At 42.4% G+C, this 22,984-nt stretch overlaps 1 protein-coding gene across 8 annotated transcripts in view; it reads left to right on the forward strand.

Annotated features, from left to right (window-relative positions):
- The window catches only part of LOC309612449 (uncharacterized protein), a 774,344-nt gene that overhangs the window by 261,887 nt on the left and 489,473 nt on the right, over positions 1-22,984 (forward strand). Inside the window, exon 2 of one of the 8 annotated variants that reach the window (XR_014235132.1) lies at positions 145-22,138. The exons of the other annotated variants lie outside the window; for them this stretch is intronic. The gene's annotated coding sequence lies outside the window, so the exon portion shown is untranslated. Of the gene's footprint in view, positions 1-144; positions 22,139-22,984 lie in introns of those variants that run through there. 8 annotated transcript variants of the gene reach the window in all.

Genomic DNA, 22,984 nt, shown 5'->3' on the forward strand with positions numbered 1-22,984 from the left:
TCCAAGCAACAGAACAGTATCTGGATTCTGAACCCCTGATTCCACTCAGGGGCAGAGGGAATGAGGCTAGTGGAAATAACCTGGGGCGATAAATTCATGACACCTTGCACATCTAATGCTTTTCTTTCTTTCATGGTGTACCAGGAAGAGATTGAAGAGCCAGGTGCATGAGGGGGCAGTGTTCCAGGTGAGTCTGCAGGCCAGCACTGAGGTGTGCATGTGTGTGTGCACGTGTGCACCTGCCGCTCTCTAGCAGGCACATGGCAGTTTGTAGCTCATTGTTTCCTCTGTCCAGGTAGTTGGGTGCATTCAGCACTTCCTCAGCAAATGTGGTCACTGTCCCCTCTTGCTTATCCAAATACACAATTGGACAATAAATGAAACCATGGAAAATTCATAGTGCCAGAGGTCATCATTCATTGCTGATTTTAAATGAACCTTGATGCGTAGGATGAAAGAGCCATTAGCGGGAAAGAGTTTAAACTACATTAGAAGAGCGGAGAAAATTGTCCAACATTTGGTCGGTCTGACAAGGTAAAAGGGAATATTGGGTGGGGGCAAGCTATTAGAGAAGGAAAGCACAATGGCGCCGAAGAGCAGGCATGGGGTGGGATAAAGTGCTGGCGTGGGTCTGGAAACAATGCATAAATACCGTAAATATCTGCAGAGTTCCCAGGCAGGAAAACAGTTCTTTCTTCACAGTTAAAAACGCTACAAATGCCTTCAGGCTTCCCTCTCTCTTCTCCTAACTATGCATCCTCCTTCCTTTGATTCTCTGTCTATGGAATGTAAAGTATATTTGAGACGCTTAAAGGAAACCTTCAACTACTGTTTAACAAGTCAATACTAATTATTGTTTAGCACTGGATTATGGGCTGGATCATGAAATTAAAACAGAGCTGTTAGGACACCTTTGTACCTGGCAAAGAGTTAATGAGCACATGCTGGGTCCCTGTAGTAACTGCCAAGCTGGTTTACTATTTTATTTCAATGGCACAGGAACAAAATCTAATAAATCATTTTACTTTTATCTCGATGCTTCCTTCTTCATTAGCAAAATGCAAAAGCTTTATTGTACTGTATATCGTAAATTGGGAAATTTTTTTTCATATTGTTCAATTAGTTGGTTATCTGCACAGTGGGGTGGATGTGTATATTACACTAAGAAAAAAAATTATAAGCAAATCTGGGATCAGCAAAGCTACTGGATTAATAGCATAAGCAGAGAAAGCGACTTGCCTCCTGAGACCGTGGATGGTGACTGGACTTCCTCATGACTGTGTGTTTGGTGGATTATAGATATAGAATGCAGATGGTGGGCAGTGGGTACGTGTGTGTGTGTGTGTGTGTGTGTGTGTGTAGTATGGCAACTTACATTTCTTGAAATGGGAGGGCAAGGTTTCTGCCTCTAGGCCCAGTCACTTGGGCTTTCTTGGTAAGGGCTCCATAGCTAGGACAATACGGGAAAGGGGAGGAAGCAGGGAGGACCAGGGGTGAGTTATGAACAATCTGTTCATTTTGATGAGATGTCCAGCTGAGTTGGCAGCCAGACGTCCCATAGCAACTCAATTCACCAGATCTCTGAACAACTAAATGATCATTCGTGGCTTTGGGGTCCTGCTGACTGGAGTGAGATTTGAACCAGTGACCTGTAAGTGAGAAAGGCTATTTGCTATTGCTGGGTGCATGTGCTGTTTAGTTTGACTCTCTCACCGCCCCCCATGGGCTCCTCAGAATGAATATTTAGATATGTTCAGCACTGAAAATGGGGTACAGATGACTGTCTCACTTACCCTGGTGATCAGATCTAAAGCTGATTTTTAAAAGCTTTGGAAAAGGTTGGTAAAATATGTTATTTGTATAAATTTACAAATTTTAACTTTCTTATGTGATAACAAAGCAGGGGAAAACTCTACATATAAGTCAAGGTATGTAAGGATAATGTATAGCTTAATAACACACTGTATTTTTCTTCCCATTGGGTCTTTCTACTTACTTCAGTAATTTACAATATTGGAATTGCTTTGTGGGAACTAGGAGTCCATTAAGATGTGTATCTTATGCAGCTGGTATTACATGTAATATTTTTTAAAAACACTTAATCTTTAACCTCAGTATTGCATAAAGGTGCAAGGGATCAATTATAGATAAAAAGAGGGGAGATCTCGGAGGACTTGCAAACCTATTGGCAGTTTCTCAAGATACAGTACCGGGTCTGTATATATAGGTATTTAGTTTTCCATGGCTCAGACAAGGAGAAATGTTGTAATTGATTTTATTTGAAAGCAAGAGATGGGGCCAAAGGGGAACTTTTGGTCTACAGTTTTTGCTTTCTGCCCATGTAAAGTAAGCATTCCTACCAGAGGTGTTTAATGGTGTATTCTGTCTTTTTTTTTTTTTAATACAAGTGGGAATGAATGCCTCAGGCTAGGCAAACTCCACCTCTCAGAACCTCAGAGGCTGTGGGAATGATCCCTGCCCTTCCGACCCATCCTTAATTGGCCTATAGTCCAAGAAGCAATTAAAACTAAGGGTGTGATTCATAAAATGTGAACATGCCATTTAAATGTGTGTAGGGGGATTCCCGTTTGTAATGCTGGGATAGAAGCAGCTCCTGTAAGCCTACCTTTCATGAATTTACTTTTCTTTTCTCCTCTGGGCCCTAGATGACTTCCATCCTTTTTCTGGCAAATCTAAATTCGACTTCAGGGCCAAGGTTGGGCTCAAGTCCTTGGGTGCATGTCGTGATAGCCTGCTGACCTAGTCCCCACCTTGCCTCCCTAGGCTGGAAGTTTTAATCATGATTTTTTCTTATCTATTCCTATTATTTAACCATTTTATTATTTTGCCCAACAGAATATGGGAAGAAAACTCTAGAAACTGAGTTGAGCATTGCTGTCTGCAGAGACTGAAGCTAAGGGAAAGCTGCCAGAACTTGCCAGAGATAAGCTTCAGAAATGAGTTGGGGCAGAGAAAGTACCCCTGAATTCCAAGATGTTTAATTACAATACCAGGGAAACCCTCATTTGCACAATTACTATTTACGCTTCCTCACAACGTATACACCCCTTACTCTCAGCCTTCCACCGCATACTATTAAGCTCCTAGTATTGCTAATATACCGAGTTTCTGAAAGCTGTATAGCAATTCTGTTAAGATGAACATGATTCTTGAGAAGCATTTCATAAATTCCTCTATTTTTTGTTTTAGAATGAACTCTGAGAAACAGAGTCTCTTGTTGGAGATACTAATTAGGGTGTAGAAATCATATATTTTTTAGTTCAACCACAATTCCAAGTACAGTAGTCCATTTAAGATGTCTCTTAGACTAATGTCCAACCATAGGAAAGAGCTGTAATAATATGCCCTTGAGAATATTGTACTAGCTGTCTGGGACAAACTAAGTTGACAAATAATCACTTGATTCAGTTCTGTGTTTGCTTTGTCTAATAAACAATAGTCTTATCCTTTATTATTTCCTGCAGTTTGTATTATACTGCTATTCACAAAGTTTTGATTTATTTTCCGGAATACTGCTATCAGCCTTGTTATCCTGGACTCTTTCTTCAGCCTTTCAAATGGGGCAGGGGGTTATCTGGTACTTTAGCCTATAGTAAAAGGCTGCATCTACACCACACCAAACAACCAGGCCGAAAGTGAAAAACTTCAGTCCCTCTCCCAGATGGCCCCAGATGCATGGCATTGTGTAGACCGAAACAGCCAGATGGCTGAATGGATTTTTCACTTTCCATCTGGGTGCGTGACATGGTGGAGATGCAGCCAAAGTCTTGAGCCAAAAGAAAATGCCAGCCAAGGAGATGAGGTATTGCTACTTTCCAGGCACCTAATTCCTGCTGGGTGGTATTATGACCTTGGTTTAATTTATTCTTTCAGAAGCAGGTCACTTTTATGGGAACAGTGATTGTCAACCTCTAGAAATAAAGAGGGAAGCAGACAGATCCAAAGAGACTTGGAGGGAAAGTCTCTTTTGCTTTCTTGTGAGGACAGGTCTTTTACCGACTTGGTGGGACCAGTGACACCTGGGGAAGGCCCTCTCCTTCTAGGTCTCTGGAGGTCAGCAAGCTGGAGGCACTACAAAACACCAAGTGACAACGAAAACGTCAAGGGACTTGCTGTCCATCATGGGCATCACTAAATCTCTTTGAACAACCCTGGGCAGTGAATTATGGCAGCATGGAATTGACTTACAGTTTATTTCTAGTAACAGGCAGTTACTACGTCAAATCTGAAACCATTCAGAAAGGCCTATAAAAATATATGACAAAGTAACAGGCTACCTCTAGCTCCTTTTAGCATGTTTATGAGTTTAAACTGCATTGAGCTTGTGTTTATAGAAACGAATACAAGGATTTCTTATGTCCTATTCCTTCTCTCTCTCCCTACCCTGCAATCAGCTCTTTTGTGACTGTGGGGTGGTATCCAAGACCTTCAGAATGTTTGAACTCCTAACCAGAATTGCCATTCTGTTTAGAGGCAGTCTTATTGATGAACATACAACTTGTATTTTTCTGGCATAGTTGAAATTCTTTTGTTGAGGAACAGGATAGTTAAATGACAGTCGCAAAAGAAAATCATTTCCAAGTTACCTTTCACCCACTCTTCCCCCCAAAGCTGTTTAACACTTACTGAGAAACTAATTGCAGCCTGAGTGGGGTCACGGGACAAATGCTGCAATCCAGGCATAATGTGACACCAAATATAATAAGGTAACACATTGTTAAAGTCAGTATCCCAAGTCCAACAATACGGTGTTACAGACTCATAGGCGTGTAACCATATCACACATAATTGTCATCTGCAGAGAAAAGATCTAATTTTGATAATGCATATTGAGATTGGTTGTCTGCAAAATGCTCATGGCTCCAGAAGGTTTGACAGTCCTGAATATCACATAATAGCATGTAGCCAAGGAACATGGATTGAAGGGAAGAAAGGGAGACTCTATTCCAGAACGCAAGCACTCCTACTCACAGTTTTATTTTTAAGAACATGATTCTGCTCAGACAATGAGCAAGTTTATGTGAAGGGTGGTTTGTGCCTGGGTTTCCATATCTGGAATGTGTGTGTGTGTGTTTCTGTGTAGGTCCCAGTCCATCCTCTGGGGTCTGAGCTATAGGATTCTACTTTGATAGACACAAATATCCTGAGGTCTCTTACTTTTAAGGACTTGGTGTAACTTTAAATTCTGAAGAAATTAAGCAAAATCAACAGACTCTTGAAACAGGCTGTCTACTACCATGTTTCCTCAATTCTAGGAAAGAGCTTTTTAGTTTTTAAGATAGCTGTGGTCAGCATCCCTCTTAGAGTCTACATGTAGAGCTTTTTTCCCCTAAAACACTGTTTTTAAATCAAAGATATACCTCCAACCCATGGCAGCTAAGAGTTGAAGAAATCATGTAATAATAAATATACTAGGTGTATTTATTGGACGTATGTGATGTCCCTAAGGTAGCAGAAGACCTTTGATAAGTGTTTCATTTCAATTTCATATGACCCCTATGGAGGAGCTAATTTTATTTCCATTTTACAGAGAGGATTCCAAGACCCATAGCTACTGAGTTGTAGTATAGGCCCTCTTTCCCCTGTAGTCCAGGGGACCTGGTTGTCTCTGAATGTGTCACCTCATGGCAAGGTATAGCGCAATGGGGTGCTTTGTTCCCATACCCATAACTTTGGTGGGGTCCACTGCCCTGGACTCACTTATCCTCAGATCCCATTAGCTCCTGTAAACTCGGGCTCTTGTTGATCTGGATGAAGCTCTCAAAACTAAAAGGTTTGCATTTCTTTCAAACTCCTGGAGCATTTGTTTATATCTCTTGCCTCATGTTGTTCATCTGAGGTTGCCCTGTCAATATACATTTATGACCACACCTCAAGTCCCTTTACTAGATGAAGACTTCTCAAGGGCAGAGACATCAGGGTCATTTCTGGGGCCCTTCATCAATCACAACATCCAAGCACTTAGTCTGTACATAGTGTGTGAACATTAAATATGTGTGGAATAAGTACATAGCATAAAAAATTATATCAGACTAGTACCATTTAAAGAGGGTGAGAGGAACTTTGAGGTCATCAACCTTGCTTCTCAACAGCACCTGACTATGGTACTTCCCTCTTGAGACCCATTCATTCATTCATTCATCTATTCACCAATTTTTTTATTGTACATGGTTCTATGTTCAAAGCAATGGGTGAGATGCCCTGGGGAGTATATAGAGAAATAGGAAATAGAAACTCTGCCTTTGAAGGGATCATAATCTAGTTGATAAGATCACACAGATGTAAATATTAGAGGATTTATATCATACACCTGTGGATGTGTGAGGCCTATAGAAGAGGTTGAAATTGTTATTATTTAAATATCTATCATTCAATGCAGAGCATGTTAATTGATGTGGAAGTTAAAGGGAACGATGTCAACATGGATGATTGGGAAGGCATTTTTTTGGAGGGGGTTGTTATGCGTGTCAAAATGAGGAACAGCAGAAGGGAACGGCAGAAGAAAGTGAGGGTCACGTGCAGCAAGCATTTCCATTAGCTGAAGTTGGAATGCTGGGGCAGGAGTGACCACAGATGAAATATTTGCTTGGGCAGGCCAAGGTGCTTAGGGAGCTGCGGAGAGTGCTTGAGGATGGAAGAGGCCTGGTTAGGTCTGTGGTCTTGGGAGATTAGCTTGGCTCTGAGTAGGGGCTAACTACAGGATGACTCAAGCCCAGAATAGGAAGTATCAGAAAAGAATGAAGAGCACCATTTAGAAGGGAGATATTTTGTTCTAATATGCTTAAAATATTTAAAAAGATGGGAAAGGTTTCTCTTTAAAAACTGGAATTGGTAAAGCAGATTTTAAATGCCGAATGGCTGATGTACCTGGGAATCTCCATTGTACGGTGGTTAGAAATGCAGAGTGAGACTGGAGGTGGTGGTGGTTGGGGGGCGGGAGGGCAGCTGAGGCAGCTACTGTAAAACCTAATTGGAAGGTAGAGCCAAGGGGGCAAGGCTGCCTCTATGAGCAGCAGGTCTGTGGAAACATATTTCCTTAGAATTCTCTGAGAAAAATGAGGAAAGAGAGGGGAACATGGCAGGAAACTAACATTTATTAAGTTCCTCTGTGCATCAGGCAGAATGGTGCTATGCTTTTTCTTTTTTACTTTAACTCCTTAAATCCCTACAACATCCCAGTGAGAAAGGTGTTATTATCCCCATTACACATGTGAGAAAAATGAGGCTCAGAGAATTTAAAAGACTGCCCAAAGTTACAGAATCAGATTTTGTGTTGGGTTTCAGCCCAAGAGTTGTTCAAGCGCTAAGCCATACTTTTCTCACTGCACCTGGCGACATTCTGTTGACACGCCACTTTATTGCCTGTTGTTCAGATTAGAGTCTCAGAGATGGTGACTACCTACCACCTGCGTTGCCCACACATCTCCTGACCTGGGTTGTCTGGATCTTACCTCTCACTGTAATGGAAAGAAATGGGTATGTCAGGAAAACAAGTCTCCTCCTCAAAGGACAGAGCAGAGTTGGCCCAAGCCTTCATTCTTTGCTTCCTTTTCCCCAACCTTCAATCTGGGATCAGGAGGGTGAGATGTTCTGATCAGACACAGAGCTAGTTGGAACCTATAACGGAACACAGTGAGGAAGGCAAAAGAGAAACACTCCAAGAATAATTTGCCCCCTTCTTGTTTTATTTGCTTTCCCTCTACTCCTCCCATCCATTAAAGCCTCTGCCCTTAATATGGGGACCAAAATTGTATGTCTCTAAGGACTCAATTTGTCATTGATCCATTTCAGAACTCCTCTTTCTCCTCAAGGGTGGATTTTGGTGGTCAAGGTGGCAAAGCTGTGAGCTTCGCCTAGAGGCTAGAACAGTGCTCCCCAGCATTTTCCACATGATGGCACAGATATTAAATGATAATGTTTGTAGGGCACTTTGGAAAAGGTGGACGAGCTGTTTATGGATGGAGCACCGGCCCAGGGCTCTGGCTCCTCCAGTCTTCCTGAGGCCTTACCTGGGACCCACATAAGGCATACCTGTGTGCCCACGGGCTAGATGCTCTGGGCTGGAGTGGGCCACCGCTCATCACCCTCAGCAGTGGATTCATAGATTCATCATCAGAGAGTAGTGCAGGCCCCTGCTCATCTGTAGTTTCTTAGGGTCTCAGTATTTTTAAAAGTAAGAAATGTCCAAAATAGGGTTCCAAAACTATGATGCGATGGAAATGTGCTATTTACACAATAATCACAGAACTTATAAAATAATATTTATAAAATAATATTTACTCATAACTGTATGACACTAGTTTAAAGCTATGTAGTGAGCACATTCTTTCAAGCCTGTCAGGGTATCTTGGTGAGGCCAGGTCTAATTTCATCTGGAGAGTATGCTAAAAGTCTATATTAGATGCCCTTGTGACTTTGAGGTCCAGGTCAAATGCACCCCGCCCAACTCATGCAATTAAAGTCTGATGGGTAATAATGACTCTGAGTGATAGAACTACATTAGACGATTTTCATTAGACAATTTTCATATGCCAAGTACTGTGTTTTTTTTTTACATGGACTGTTTACTTGAATCTTCATAGCAACTCTAATTATCTCTCTTTTACAGATGAGTAGACTGAGGCTTAGAGGGAGAGGTTAAGTAACTGGCTCAAAGCCATATGGCTATTGAGTGATGGCAGTTTGATGCTAATACCACTGGTACCAATAGACTATGCTGCCAGAATTCTTAGAGAATTCTCCTTAGATGCAGGAAGAAAAAGAAAAATTGAAAAGTGTTATTTGCTAACAACTGGCCTTAAAAGCTGATTCCTCAGAGGTACTGACAGCAGGGTAAGGGAAGTAAATATATTGTGTAGTACAGTTAGTGAATTTCTTTGTACTCATAAGTAGCCAATGGATTATTTAGGGTTACTAGATTTAGCAAATTTACCCAATTCCCAAATAATATTGAATTTCAGATAAACAAGGACTGACTTTTTTATTTTTTGTACAAATATGTCCCAAATATTGCAAGGGGCATACTTATATAAAAAAAATTATTCTTTGTTTATCTGAAATTCAAGTTTAACTGGGAGTCCTATCTTTTTTCTGGCAATCTAACATTATTGATACTGTCTGTTGGTAGGTGGGGATTTCCTTTAACATTTATGACTCCTTGATAGCACTAGACAAAAGCAAGTATTATTGGAAATAGCAAAATAAATAAATATAACCACAGAATCACAGAGAAAAGAGAACAGCAGAGAATTGTGACAGCATTGCTACTCCTTGCTAGATAGTGATTGTGGTCATACCAAGAATAGACTGGGGCTTTCCTGGTGGCACAGTGGTTGAGAATCTGCCTGCTAATGCAGGGGACATGGGTTCGAGCCCTGGTCTGGGAAGATCCCACATGCCGCGGAGCAACTAGGCCCGTGAGCCACAATTACTGAGCCTGCACGTCTGGAGCCCGTGCTCTGCAACAGGAGAGGCCGCGATAGTGAGAGGCCCACGCACCGTGTTGAAGAGTGGCCCCCACTTGCTGCAACTAGAGAAAGCCCTCGCACAGAAACGAAGACCCAACACAGCCATAAATAAAAAACAAACAAACAAACAAACAAAAGGAATCCCCCATTCTTTAAAAAAAAAAAAAAGAATAGACTGAGTTTTTGGGTCTTGCTCACAAGACAAATCAGAGAAGGCCCCTGAGACCCTAAGCCCAGATTTGGGAAGTCTTGGTTTTGTGAAGATTTGAGAAATAAAAAGAAGAAGAATGCCATTCATGGGCTTTCCCTGATGTGGATATTCTGGAGGAAGTAAAGGGAGCATTAGATAGTTGTGAAGAGGGTGGATATTTATATTTCTAAGTAGAAGAGGGCATACAGAGGACAGAATGACAAGCTCCTCAGAGCTGCTGTGGAGGGAAGGGGGTCACCTGGATTGGAAATAGATCATGGTCAGAATATATCCTGAAGAGCACAAAAATAACATGTGTCGAATACCAAGTACTGGATTGTTCTGAGTTGAATAGTGTCCTCCCAAAATTTATGTCTTAGAACTTATGAATGTTACCTTTATTGGAAATAGGGTCTTTGCAGATGTAATCAAGTTAAGATAAGGTTATACAGAATTAGAGGGGGCCTGAAGTCCAATGTGACCAGTGTCCTTATAAGAAGAGGAAAATTTGGACACAGAGACGCAGACACACAGAATGCCATGTGAAGATGGAGGCAGAGAGTGGAGTGATGTGTGTTCCGGCCAAGGGACACCAAGGTTTTCTGGTGACCACCTGAAGCTACAAAGAGGCCTGGGAGGATCCTCCCCTGGAGTGTTCAGAAAGAGCATAGCCTGGCCCAGCCAACATCTTGATTTCAGATTTTTAACCTCCAGAACTGTGAAAATAAATTTCTGTTGTTAATAGCCACCTAGATTGTGGTAATTTGTTATGGCAGCCCTAGGAGACTAATAAAAGTATATGCCACATTCTATGTTATTACTCCCTTCCGTACAAATAAAAAGGTCGAATGTCATTGAGGAAAAGTGGAGAGGAAAGATAGTTCACCATACGTTTCCTACTTTAATTAGCTTGTAAAACAGACTCAATCACAAAGGATTGGGGTCTGCAAACTTCCTGTAAAGGGTCTGATAGTAAATATCTTAGGGTTTGCTGGCCATAGGTTCTCTGTGACAACTACTCAATGCTGCCATCGTAGAGTGAAAGCAGTGTAGACAATACAAATAGCAAATAGGCATGGCTAGGCTCCAGTAAAACTTTATTTGCGAAACGGGCAGTGGGCTGGTGGTCTAGATTTGGCTCCTGGGCTATAGTTTGCCCAACTCTGACAAAAGGCCTGGCTTTTGGAGACCCCCCCTTGCCTTGTGGATATGTGGACATTTACAGCTGTCTAAGTGAAGTGAAACTCCACTAGTGTGTCCTTGACTTCTCACATACCTGGTGGGACTAAAAATCATGGAACTAATGTTTTCTCAGGCAAAGTGACATCTCAGTGAGCATGTCTTTCAGTGTTAGGCTCTTATGCACAGGCTGCCATCTTTCAAGGTGCCATGGAAAACATGACTTTTACCACCACTTTTAAAACCAGGATTTGAGCCAACCAAGCATAGCAGACTCATTGTTTCATGGTCGAACCTCGTTTTAAATCCTGCATCCTTGGTTTAAATCCTCCAGTTTGATCACTCACCTTGTTTGCTAGGCTTGGTTCTGAGCAACTTTTGGACTCATTCCAAAAGTCAAATCCACTCTCAAAAGATAAAAATTGTTACTACTGGGACTTTCCAAAGAATGTGCAAAAGGCTCTGACAACTAGTCCCAACGAAGAGTTCCAAAGCCTTTTGTCTGGCAGCACTAGTAGAGTAAGTGCTCAGCATCCCAGCATAGCCCTGGGAAAGGATGGAGCCTCAGCTGCCCAGGTAAATGATGCTAGACTTAGTAAAAGGTCATTTCCATCATTGTCTTAGGCTCGCTTCATTCACTGGCCCAAATGTGGCATGCAGGTATGCACATACTCAGGCAATATGGGCATTTAGACACTCCAGAGACTCGGGGACAGCAGCCACATTTACCTGTGCAACCACCACCTTTCCTTCCCAGCCAGGTATCCAACACCTCTGAGAAGTGATTCCTCCTGAGGGAGCTTTTCCAGAAGCATCAGCAACTTCCAGGCCTCGATCTTGTCTCGGCAGAGGAGCAGCTGCACATATCACAGTTTATCAGTGCTTCTAAGATGAGCTCTTTCCCCTGCCCACTGCTGCAGACGTGGGTCTCAGAGGAGCCCTTCTGGCTGATATTACAGGATGTTTTCTTACCCTCTCCACTTTAGAGTGTTAGCTTCCTACTCACCACAGCATTCCTTCTTGTCAGAGGGATGCTGGGTGTGTGAGAGCATGTAGCACCCAAGACTCACTTGAGGCTGTCAGATGTGATTTCACCTCATCTTTTGAGGCATTGGAGGTAGGAAAGCTAGATTTTATTTGAAAGTTGAGTCTTAACCTGGTTGCAGGAAGTGGTCTTCAGACCATCTGTCTGCTTCCTTTAGTTTTTAAAATTTAAATACAAAGTAATGTGTTAATTATATTATGATATATATCATGTAAATTATTTATTATTATATTATTATATATTATTATAATTATATTAAATATTAATTCTGGTGATGATTTGACTTTCAAGACTCTCAAGGGGTCATCTCCTTTTTATGGGGAGGAGAAAAGCATCTCAGGTTTGCACAAATAAAATATTCCTCAGTAACAAGCAATATAACCAGAATGATATCTGCAGACAGCTTTGCTTTACCCAGCTTCTGAGCCAACCCCAGAGTGTCCACAGAAAGGTATCATGTTAATTAAATCATTTGTCAGTGTTTAGAATCATATTTATCTGCTAGAGAAGTAACAGCATTTATGAATCCTTTCCTATATAGCAACTTGGACTATTTTTCTGCAGGCCAAATGCTAGTAATGTACACCTTAAACACTGTGGAGCATGTTGTTTGCTGAAATACACTTCCCTTTGTCCAAGAATCAGCCTGACCAGGTAGAGAACAAGTATCAGTAATTTTTTCTTTTTAGAACAATTAGGTTTATGGACTGTCACTGCTAAATACATATGATTATTCCAAGACTGAAAACAGAGGTAATGCTGGTAGTGTTGAAGCAGGGGACATGTGCACACCTTCCTTTAGGTGGCATTTCCTGGAGGACTAGAAAAAAGCAGTGTGTTGCCAGGGAGTGAGGTGGAAGGTCTGTTGGTTGGCATTTGAATGACAGAGCTACAAGGCAACTTTGAGGGTGTCAAGGTCCTCCAACCCCATGGCCCATGTGGAGTGTGAGGCCTTCCTGCTCCTGAGTGGGCTGACCTTGGGAAAGCAGGACTGATCTTTTCTGTGCTATCAGCTTCCTCACCAAAGCTTCCAGCCAGTTCCACCACCATCCATCCTTAGGTTACTCAGGTTTACTCAGCACGGCATTTAGACAGTCACCCGATTGAATTACCAATCTCATCCCCCACGGGTAGAAGGCTGGTTCGTTTGGTAATGCCCACCTCCTAATGATCTATGGGAGGGGGCAGTGAACTTCTTCTTCTGCAAATGTCCAGATAATAAATATTTTAGGCTTTGTGGGCCCTGCAGTCTCTGTCACAACTACTCAACTCTGTCATTGTGTTGTGTACATAGCCATGGAGAATACAAATGAATAGACAAGGCTGTGTTCCAATAAAACTTTGTTTATCAAAAGAGAAAACAAGTAGGATTTGGCCTGCAGACCATAGTTTGCTGACCCCTGGTCTATGGAGGCAAAAGGATTCTATTCTTAGGCATTTACAAATCTTACGTTTAGAGATTTAACTTGGGACAATACAAAGATTGTTAAATTAGGAATTAGGAGACATGAGCTCTTATCTCAGTTCTGCCATGGCTTGTGGTAACTTGTTTAACCTCTCATGCTTTAATTTCCTCATCATAAAACAAGGGGTTCAGATTAAATGATCTTTAAGGTTCCTTACAGTTGGAAAATTCGGATCTCCTCTAATCATTGGTAGTTCTAAATTACAGGCTCTAAGGGATATCCTTTCCCACATCTTCATCATCGTGTAGGGTTCTTAACGGCAACGTGACATTTTGGAGAGGGGTCTGGGAGGGAGAGAATGATTCTTCACCTAGTGCCTGTTTGCTGTTCCAGTGTTTTACTTCCTAAATCTGATCCTATTCGCCTTGGTCTGGAGCCTCATTTATTCTCTCAGCAAATACCGTATTCGAAACATTCTCTATTGGCACCATTTTTCTTTGCCGTCAGCAGCAGAATCAGGAACTGATTCTCCTGCTTTTGTTCTGTCGCCCCCAAGAATGAGCTCTTACTTTGTGCAGCTATTGTATTTTTCATTTGAGTGAATCCTCTCTCCAGTGGACCGGGATGGAGTCTACACTTCATGTTGTCCCCATTTTGCAGATGAAGAAACTGAGGTCCAGAGAGAAAAATGACTTTCCCAGGTTCACTCATCTAGGAAGTGGCAAATCCAGAATTCCAAGTCCAGAATTCCAGCTCTGTCTTTAGAGTCCACACTTTTTTTTACTGTGTGAGGTTTGTTCAAAGTAAAGTGAATCATTCTTTGAGGGAAGTTATCACAAAGGTGCCAGAGACTCTTTGCCATTTTGCCTCAGAGGGGCCTCTGCCTTAGAAAGAGCTCTTTCTTGCATGCCAGGACATGCAGGCTTTTACCTCCTTCAGGGAGCACTGGAAAACTTGAGCAACTGGAAAGGGTGTTCTATTTTTTTCTTCTTATTTATTTATTTTTAAAATACAAAACATCAGAATATGTAAAATGGCAGCTGCCAGAAATATTGTCCTTGTCTCTCTCCAAGTGCCAGTAAAAACTTATGATTCTCTCCTCTGCTGAAGTGGGCTTTCCTGGGACTGGAGTAGTTATGGTCCTAATCCATGAACTATTCATCACAGTGGCACTGGCAAATGTTTGCTGCACTAACTTCCCCCCAGTGAATCTCTTGCATTTCCACAGCTAATGGTTAAACAGGACTTGGACCAATATTTGCATCTTTCCAGCCTCTGGCAATCTGATTATTAGTGCAATAAATATACAGCATTTAATAACTCTTCACTTTTCCACTTTGAAACCATTAGTTGTCTCCAGGTTGACTACGGAGAACTTCAGATTCAATTCATTAACATTTCCTTAAATAGTCCTCTTAACAGTGCAGGTCTGGCTTTCCCATTATGTACTGTCACTAATAATGGTTTTTACTTCTAACCTATTATTAATTAAAAAATAAAAAAGAGCCCTCCACTCTCTCCATTTCTGAATAAGGTTTAGATCCTCCCTGTGTGAACTGCAAAGAGGCCTTTAGAGAGTGGCTTGTAGTGTTTGATAATTGCTATCAAGGTAAATAATTTAGCTGGTCAGACAGAGTGCACTTCTCCCTGCCTCGAGTGGATGGCTCAAGTCTCGGCCGGTCGGGCAAACCAAACCCAAGGCAGAGAGAATCAGAGCTGCATGAAACTTGCATTAGGAGCCAACAGGAAAAGGCAGCCTTTCCTAAGGGATGCCACAGTGACCCTTGAAGCTTGCCGTGACCTGGACACCGCTATCCTTCTCACATCTGCAGTGAGACAGGGACGTCCAGAACCCCGGAGCCCCCGCAGACAGAGGCATGTTTCCCCAAAGGCTTTCAGGACTTTGCCATGAAGGACGAATGAACAGGCACAGATTCCCCTGGACGCCCTAATCTTTTCTTTCCCTACTTCAAAGCCTTCTGCGTTGCCTCTGAGCCTGTAATTACCCTGGAGGTATTTTAGATTTGAAGCGACACCAGCAAAATTGCACTTCCTGATCATGGGAGTCCACAGTTGTGTTTAATCAGTTATGAAGCTGGTCACGAGATGGAGTTTTTCAGCCATAACCATTAAAGGGGAATCATGATCTAGCCCAACTCCTTGTGCTCAGGGTAAGGGACCCACAATCTGAAATTAAACACTAGCCACTTGATGTGGTTTAATTTAGTCTCTGCCTCCTTAATTAAAAGCATACCATTACCCACCCACATAACAAACTGACACTTTCATGCCAGACTGTAACTCAAAGAAAAAAATAAAATAATAACCTGCTAAAGTTAGGTGGAGCTAAAACACTGATTTTAAGACACCAACAGAGGCTCCAAAACACCACAATAGAATCTAGATTTATTTAAACTGGAAGCTTTAAACAAGCTTGGAGGCTATTTGAGTCAGTTCTCCGTCCGTCTCTCCCTGTACCCCTCACCTCCCTCCGCCTTGTCTCTAGCTGTCTGTCTGTTTGTCTGTCTGTCTGTCTTGCCTGTCTGGAGCTCGCTCTCTCTCTCTCTCTGTCTCTATCTCTCTCTGCCTCTTCGTGTCTGCCTATCTCTTTGTCTCTGTCTCTGCCTCTCTCTCTGTTTCTCTGTGTCTGTCTCTGTCTCTCTCTCTGTGTCTCTGTCTCCCTCTCTCTGTCTCTGTCTCTCTCTCTGTGTCTCTGTCTCCCTCTCTCTTGCACAGTCCTCTGCACACATGGATCCCAATCAGAAACACACCTTTGATTATTTGACATCCGCAGTCCAGAAAGGGAAGAAACTGTTCCTTTCTTGGATATTCATTTTGGAGACTGTGTGTCTGTGTGGTCAGGCCTAGGGTGTTCCAGGGGAAAGAAATTCAGAGCAACCCTCAAGGCCTCACATCCTCCCATAATCCCAGCCCTACAGCCACAAGCCTGGAGAGTCCTGGCCTGGAGAAGCTGGCCTTGGTGGGCTCAGGACCACACAAGCTGCACCGTGTGTCTGTGACAAAGCTTCGCTTGCTGGGTTCTTCTCAGAGCCTTCCACATGCTTTCAGAGACATAAGCGATCGGCCAGGGAGCCAGATCCAGACACCCAGACAGGCGCAGCCAAGCTGCTCCCTGCTTAGATCTCTTGCCACGCTCTCCATTGTGGGGCTTGAACCCCAAAGCTTGGGGCAGCCGGACCACCTGCCTTGGCCAGCATCCTTGTCTCTCTTTCTTCTTGCCGTTGGCCCGCCGTACCTACCTCATTCCTCCGTGGCATACTGTTTTTCTACTTTGAGAGGTTGCATAGCGTAGTGGTTCAGAACATGAGTAGTCACGCTATTGTGTTCAAATTCTTGCTCTGTACCTCTCTAGCTAAGCGATTGCATCTCAGTTTCCATATCGGAAAAATGAGGATGGTAAGAGTGACTCAAGATGTTTTTCTGAGGATCCGAGGAGTTAATTCAGGTTAAGTACTTAGAATAGCATATAGCAAACCTGATATGTTTGTTATTAACTTTTGAAATTCGATGCCACTTCCCATTTCCCTATCTTTGAATGAATCATGACAGGCCAGAATATAAAATTTAGTAGTTCAGAGCTGAAAGATCTTCGTGCTTGACCAGCCAGACCCCCTCAGTTTTTAAATGAAGGAACTGAGGCCTGGTGAGAGAAAGTAACCAACCTATTAAACAGATTGAGTGGTGGAGTGGATTCTGTGTAATCCAGTGCTCTTTCAGACATGCCCTTTGCAAATATTTCTCCTCTTTCCTGATGAGAGCTCTCTGGGACTTGGGATTGCTAGGAAGAGCAGCAGCTCTGAGTACAGAGTTTAATACTAAAGCCTTGCTGACCAGCCTCAGATTCATATAGGCAGTCAGTGGGCTCCATGGAAGGACTTGAAGGATGCTTCAAAGGCCCTAAATATCTCCCCTATTGCGGCCGGCCATTCCACCCTTCTCCGGTCCTGGCACAGGACTTGCTCTGTGATCTTAAGTCTTAACTTCCTCTTCTGCACAACGAGAGAGGGGTTTCTGTGCTCTCTTCTAATTGTAAAATTGTATGACCATATTAATAAAATACAACAGACTGTAAGGATATGTGTGCATTGAATGGTATGTTATTGGCTTGTGATATCTCCTCTAAGGTCTATAATTTAATATTGTTTGTAAAGTAATGGGGATGACTTCTGGGTAAGTCATTCCATTCATTCATCTCACTTAGAAGACTAAATTAAAGAGTCCTTATTTATAGCATTTGTTCAGATTAAGTTGTATACTGTGAGCAGAAGAATGCATATCATATCTCTTTTACTCTAAAAAGGACAGTCTATGAAGTGGGTATTTCTGAACCCAAACCCCAGATTCTAATGGGGTCCCACTATCATGACCTTCACATATCTGGAAAACATAATGTCATAGTCTCTGTAACTATGACCATCACTTCTTGGCTGCATGAAGCAGACCGATAGTTTTAAATCAATTTTAGGTAACAGATCTCTTTGAAAATTGAATACAAGCAATGATTCTTTTCTCCTAAAATGCACATACATGCAAAATATGGCCAACAATTTTGGGGGCTCCTTAGACCTTTCAGAAGGCCTTATATTCCAGATCAAGAACCTCTGTTGTGCAGTTACAAATATGTTAACGAGGAAAGGAAAAAATCAGCTATTTGCTTAGAGGTAGTTTGAAAAAAAAAAAGGTACCTAAAATCAAGCACTAATTACAGTTTTCAGACCCTAAGAGGTCAGAGGGTAGCTAAGTCTCCTGTACCCCAAAGGTAGACCTTTCTTGTTTACTGCTGACACCAAGGTACTGGAACCCCCTATTGAGTCTTTGCTGGACATTCTGGGATGTCCTGTCAACTCCAGGCTCCTCTTGACTTGGGGGACTGTCCCATTTCTTGGGGACACGTAGAAAATCAATGGGGAGATCTAGGTGGCTGTTAGGAGGTCACACAAACCTAGCGCCCACTCGTGTTCCTAGGATGGAGAATCTTTGTGCAGGTTGAGATCACCACTTGTCACGTGGCTTGCTAAGCAGAGCCCCATGGGGAATGCCTACAGATTTGCCTCCTGAGACGTTGCTGTGTTCTCCATCCCCCATCAACTGAGAACTTCCAGAGGAGTGCCAGAATAAGAGAGTAGGAGAGACACATTGCTCTGTAGCTTTGGAGTTTTCTCTCTGTCCTTTGCTTTCGAATTTTTTGGTTGTTGACCGTTGGCTAGTACCATACGGTACTGTTGTTTTCATCCATGTCTCCTCTCCAGCTCCCCACACACTGTTGGGACTGTTTGCAAGGCTCTTTTCCATCAGTCCGCCCAGCAGTATATGACACCTTGGGGATTTGCATTTTTTTAGTTTAATCATTAGCTTAATGTTTAGAGGACATTAGTCATAGGAAGTTAGTTTCACTCATCCAGATGCGTTTTTGAAAGTTACAACTCTTCTCTCTCCACCATAATGCCCCCCTTGAGCATGCCTTCTCCCATTTCCTTTTAAAAACACTCTGTTCTTCTGGAACTCTCAAATGAAGATATCAAAGCTGGAAGATATTATTAATTCAGAAACTACACTTGAATCTTCCAGAGGAGCTAAGCCTGGCTGGAGTTGTGGAGGAACTGTGCTGGTGTATAGTCAGGAAATGGCTTAAACCTGATCTTCAAGGGCCTGAAATTGTTCCCCTGAAAAAGAGAGGAGGCATTTCTCTTGCCTACAACCCTCTGGGGAGACCTGAGTCCAGTGTTTGCATCTCTTTCAGTGCTAATGAATGAATGAGTTTTCTCCACCGGCTTCTGGCCAACAGAGCTGGGAACCATTCTTGGAAGCTGGGCTGCTTTTTGAGTTCTTGGGCTTTGTAAGTTGCTAGACAGATGGCTCTGAAGGCGAAGGTGGAGCTTGACATGGACTTTGGAAATGTTGACTTTAGATAGAAAGGAGGAAGATTTTTCCAAGTCAGCAAATGACGCGAACGGAAGTGTGGAAGCAGGTATAATAATGAATATTCTGGGACTCGTGTGTGCATCCATCTGAATGTAAGCAGGGAATCGAAGTTGCTGAGCTTGAATAGGGCAGATTGGGGCATGGATAGAAGGCTTTCTTCTCACGTTCTTTAGAGTTTAGTTTAAATCTATGAGTAGGACTTCCCTGGTTGCTCAGTGGATAAGAATCTGCCTGCCGATGCAGGGGACACGGGTTTGAGCCCTGGTCTGGGAAGATCCCACATGCTGCGGAGCAACTAAGCCCGTGTGCCACAACTACTGAGCCTGCGTGCCACAACTGCTGAAGCCCGTGCGCCTAGAGCCCGTGCTCCACAACAAGAGAAGCCACCTCAATGAGAAGCCCGTGCACCACAAGGAAGAGTAGCCCCCGCTCGCCGCAACTAGAGAAAGCCCGCGCAGCAACGAAGACCCACCGCAGCCATAAATAAATAAATTTATATAAATAAATAAATAAATAAATAAATCTATGGGTAACCTAGAGCCATGGAAAGCATATGAGTTTAAGGATCAAAGAGTGTTAGAATTGTGAATTAGGTAGTGATAATTCCATAGCTGGTCTCAATGGGAGTGCCTTTTGGGGCTTTCTTTCTCAAAGGCTAATGATAATGATATTTTTCTTGATAATGAAATTGTCATGCTCTTAGAGTTGCCCTTCTTTATATATCTAAGGACACCCTTTCAATTTTAAATATGGTTTAAGAAATCTTCCTGTAACCCTTCCATCTCCAAGTTGAGCTGTTAGGCTGCTCTTGTCCAAGCACAAAGCCTTGACAGCACTGACCTTGGAAGACATTAATCCACTTAAGTGCCCTGGGCATGGTCCAGAGAAACCATTCTTCTGCATCCTGCATCCCTTTCTGGGCCACAGACCCAATGCTCTCATGACTCCCAGGTGCCCTATATTTTCCCCTTTCTCTCCCTGCCTTACTTTTAATCTGACCATTTTCCACTAACCACCTTCCCCAAAAGGAAGAATATTCTTTGCTCATTCAAGGAACTGTAAAAGTAACCTTCTCCTTACAGCTCACCTGCACAAGATTCCCACTACAACCCTTTTAGATCTCATTATCACCCTAATTCATTGATTCCTCCACTTTCTCTCTGTTACTTCCACATGCCATATATCTAGCTTATTATATTCATAGTCTTACAAATACCTTTACCCCCTTTCTTTTATTTCCACTTGGCAGGAAAACACACACACAGTCGAGATGAGCTCAACAACCTTTTATCTCTGTGCCTATAATTAAATAGCAAAGTGTTTCTGGTGAGAGAGACAGACAGACAGAGGGAGAGAGACAAAGAGACACAGAAAGGGAAAGAAAGAGAGGGAGAGAAAGAGAGAAAGAGGGAAAGGGAGAGGAGGAGGAGAAGGTGGGGAGAAGAGGAAATTGTCACATGACCAAGCAGGGCATCTTCACTATAATTGACTTTCACAACTGTCAGCTGAGCTCTCAACATTGCCTGGCATTTTCCCTGCATATCTCTGGTAGACTTGCTTTCCTACACTTCACAGACCAGTGCATCCTCTTCTCTTCTCTCCTATTATCTCTGTATCCCACCTCAGTGGTCTACAACGCCTCATAATATGTAGATAAATACTTTTTCTCTAAATTTATTTAAACATAATTTTACTTATTTTGGTCTAAGCTATACATTCAAATTTTCCAAAATTCAAAGGGTACAAAAGTCACCATTCTACCCCAGTTCCCCATACTCCCTGTTTTCTTTCTTGTGGGCACCAATGTTCTCAGTGTGTATTCTCCAGAGACAACTTATGCATATATATATATGCAATGTATGCACTATGTGAAAACAGCTATACATGTATATTTTCAACTGTTTCTCTCTTACATATATAGTAGCACTTTGCTTTTCTTTAAACTTAACAGTATGTCAGAGATTATCCATGTCAGTATACAGAATGTGTTCTCATTCTTTGTATAATATTATAGTACTCCATTGTATAGATGTATTTTAATTTAATCAGTCTACTATTGATGGATAGTTAGGTTATTTCCAATAGTTTGTTATTACAAATTATGCTACAAGGAATACATTTATATCAACATCATTTTGCATATTTGTTGGTATATCTGTAAGATAAGTTCCTAGAAATATTCTGGGTGGGTCAAATGGTGTGTCATTTTCACTTTTGATAGATATTGTTGGGCTGCTCTCCACAGAGATTGCTCCAGTTTGCGCTCCCTCCATCAGTGTGTAAGAATGCCAGTGTCTTCCAGCTCACCACTGTAGCATGTGACTCATCTCTTTTCTCTCTGCCAATCTGATAAATGGGAAAAGTTTCTCATTGTGGTTGTAATTTGCATTTCCATAGAGAAAACTGAAGGCATTGGAGAAAACTGAAGGCATTGGAGAAAACTTCTTTAATTTTATCTCCACCATAACCATAAACATATCTGATTCCACTCTTGTCTCTTCTAATTCCCATCCATGGCACTGAAAACTCTCCTCAGTCAAATACTGGTCCTTCCATGTATGTCCTAGATGTCATCCCTTTTTTATTCTCAGACAGTGATTTTCATTGGTGAGCCTTCTTTCTGCTGTATCTTCTCCCTTTTCCTCCTTTTAGATTCTTTCCAGTGACTTGCAAACAGGCATTAGTAGCTCCCACTCTTAAAATATCTTCCCTTGGGGGCTTCCCTGGTGGCGCAGTGGTTGGGAGTCTGCCTGCCAATGCAGGGGACACGGGTTCGAGCCCTGGTCTGGGAAGATCCCACTTGCCGCGGGGCAACTGGGCCCATGAGCCACAACTACTGAGCCTGCGCGTCTGGAGCCTGTGCTCCGCAACAAGAGAGGCCGTGATAGTGAGAGGCCCACGCTCGCCGCAACTAGAGAAAGCCCTCGCGCAGAAACGAAGACCCAACACAGTCAAAAATAAATAAATAAATAAATAAATAAATAAAATTTAAAAAATATCTTCCCTTGACCCCAATACCTCCCTCTAGCTGCTACTCTAACTCTTCTTCACGGCTTAGCCACACAACAGAAGTTTGTACAAATGCTTCCTCCTCCTCTTCCTTACCTCACAGTTGTTCTTCAGTGTCTTTTTTCTCTACCACTACTGAATGTTCTCTCAGAAGTCACCAATGACCTCCATTTGTTGATACACAGTTTTCATTTTTCTTGATCTCTTCTTAGTAGCATTTGTCAAAGTTGACTTCTTCCTTCTTCTGAAATACTTTCTTCCCTTGGTGTTCATGACCCCATACTGCCTGGCTTCCCTCATGCACTGCTGGTCATTCCTCTTGGCCTCCTTTGCTTATCTTCTTTCCCTGCCTGGTCCTAGTTGTTGTCTTCTGCAAGACCCTGATACCCATTTCTTCTTCTGTTCTCTCCCATAGAGAATTTATTTTACTCCCAGTGATTTAAACACCAATAGCTCCCAAATATTTATCACTAACTGCATCTTCTCTTCCGAGTCCTGGACCTAAATGTACAGCTGTCTACTTTACATCTTCAATTGAATAACTCACTCGCATTTTCAGTTTAAGATGTCCAGAACTGAAATCTCTCCCCCCAGCACCCAAACATTGCTCTTTTCTAGTAAGTCCCATCTCTGTAAGTGACACCTCCAGCCATATGGTTGTATCTGCCACCACCAACTTAGGCATTATCCTGGAAAACTCCCACAGCTCCCATATCATACATAT

Source organism: Balaenoptera borealis, assembly GCF_965194805.1.
Source record: "Balaenoptera borealis genome assembly, chromosome: 15".
NCBI lineage: Eukaryota > Metazoa > Chordata > Mammalia > Artiodactyla > Balaenopteridae > Balaenoptera > Balaenoptera borealis.